Source organism: Rhagoletis zephyria, unplaced genomic scaffold (genome assembly GCF_001687245.7).
Source record: "Rhagoletis zephyria isolate East Lansing unplaced genomic scaffold, Rhagoletis_zephyria_1.1 Rzeph_scaffold_04788, whole genome shotgun sequence".
NCBI classification, from domain to species: domain Eukaryota; kingdom Metazoa; phylum Arthropoda; class Insecta; order Diptera; family Tephritidae; genus Rhagoletis; species Rhagoletis zephyria.
The window spans coordinates 44,892-47,578 of NW_016161871.1; positions in this window are offsets into that span (position 1 = coordinate 44,892).

Sequence of the window (2,687 nt, forward strand, 5' to 3'; positions counted from 1 at the left end):
TTCCAAGTGGAGAAAAAATGAAGTTATAATACATAACAATAATGTTTATTAAAAACACAAATCGCTAGTACAATAAATTTCAAATGAAAGTTTCTTGAAGTTAAAAAATAAAATAAGTATATATCTATACATAAATAAATAGTAGTAAATTTAGTCACTATTTTTAAATAATATTTTCATGAAGTTAAAAATCGGAAACCAAATAAGTTCCTAAACAAATACAGAAATAGTTCATAAACAAATAAATATATATATATGGGTATTGATGTATATATACATACATACAAGTAGAAACGAACATGCAAAAAGGAAAATATAGTGAGAATAAAATAGTAAAAAGCAAATAAGTGAATAATGTGTATAAATAGATAGACTAATAAACTACGAAGAAAGCGGTGCGTTAAAAAAAAAAGAAGAGAAGGTGGTACGAAGCAACAAAAGAACAAGTGAAAACGAAATAAGAAGTCTGAAAAACAAACATATAATATTTGCATATATACAAATATGGAAAACTAGATAAACAAACATATAAGAAAGAAATTCCGAAAAGAAAGAAAAAAAAGCAAAAGAAAAACTATTGGAATATATGAAAGCCAGAGAATTAGTGGAAGGTGTAAATGGAAAAGTAAAGAAGAAAGCAGAAGAAGACTAACAGCAGCAACTTTAAAGAAGAAGATAACAGATAACAGCTAGAATAGCAACAATCAACTCAGCAAGCGACAACTACAAGCAGGAATCAAAGGAAAGGGAAGCAGATTAAAAGACAAGCATCCAATTTGTTATGCCAGCAGGACTCTTAATGACCATGAAAAGAATTATGCAGCTATAGAGAAAGAACTTTTGGCAATTGTTTGGGCAACTAGTTATTTTAGACCCTATATTTATGGTAACAAATTCGAAATTTTGTCAGACCATCAACCATTAAAATGGCTTTTTGCTAAAGCTCAAGGCAAATGTATGAATCCAAGATTGAGCAGATGGATTATAAAACTAAGCGAATTTAATATAGTTATGAATTACACAAAAGGTAAAGATAATCAATTAGCTGACTTTCTAAGCAGAATAAATGCAGATACAAATGAAATAAATATGTTAAATGTTTCTGATAATAATTCCCTTTATAATAACCATGGTAATGACATAGAAACCATTCATTCACAAGAAGAAAGTAATAGTTTTGGTATTGGTATTTTAGACACAGTAGACGCAATTAATTCTTACAGATGACAAATAAAAAGATATTGATGTCAAGCACAAAAATAAAAAGATATACATTAGTAGTTCGGAATTAGAAACCAATTTGGAAAACATCTTAAGACGCCATATAACTAAAGGGAAAGTTGGCATTTATACCGACTTAGATGATAATAAATATATTTGGGCAATTCACAAGGTGTCGTATTTGTCGTGTTTGTCGTGAAGTCATGATATTTCATGACAGTTGTAAAAATGTTGTTATTGTTTTGTGAAGAAAAATAACACATGACGATACAACTCTGCAACCTATGTTTATTCGGTGTTATGTGAGGTTAAGTGCTGAGATATAATAAATAATCGTAACAGGTGTTCACAACCGTCGTGTTTTAACACAACTTTTGTTAGGAAAATATAACTTCACAACACCTTGTGAATTGCCCAATTATTTTACAAAATAAAATATTAGAGTTATATGAATGAAGTGGTGATGTTAAGTTTGTACGTTGTTCCTATCATGCCAAAGATGTTTCATCCGAAGATGAGGCCTATAAGCATATACATAATTATCACAAAAACGAGACAGGACATACAGGAATTAATGAAAATTATGAAGGTCTTAAAAAACAAATTTATTTTCCAAATTTAAGAAAATTAATTCAAAAGTATATAAATAATTGTTCAGTTTGCTCTAGGGTTAAGTTCGATAGAAATCCTGTGAAAGAAAAATTTAACATAACTGAAACTCCAAATGACGTTAGGAAAATAGTCCATATGGATATTTATACGAATTCAAAGTCGAATTTTTTAACTTTCATTGATAGGTTCTCAAAATTTGGTACAGCATTTTACTTAGAAGATAGGACTAATCAAACCATTATAGAAAAGTTGAGGTTATATAAATCACAACGGGGTTATTTTAATAAATTAATTTGCGACAATGAATTTAAAAGCTTGAATATTAAAGACTTTTTAAGAAATGAAAATATAACTTTGCATTATGTAAAACCCAATAATCATACGGGAAATGCTGACATCGAGAGGTTTCATAGCACTATTAGTGAAAAAATTCGAATGCTTTCTATAGAGTATATGACATTAAGTATCAAAGACAAGATGAGCAAGGCGATTGAATTATACAATAAGAGTTATCATTCAGTTATAAAGGAGAAACCGATTAGTGTTGAGTTTGGAAATTGTAATAAAATAAAAATTTATAATAATATAATTTCTAACAAAAACAAGTACATAAATAAGAGAAATAGAATAAGAGAACTATATAGAGATGATCGTAAACAAGGATATATTAAAAACTATAAAGCATTAAGGCATAAAGAAGAAGATATTCATAGCTCAAATGTTAAAAGAAAAACAAAATACGACGGATTAATTGATACAAGAAATTTAGACAATAGTTTGTAGGTTAGTATTAAAATAAAATAATTATTGCATTTAAATATTATTATTAAGATAGAGGAGTATCCTTGTTATAA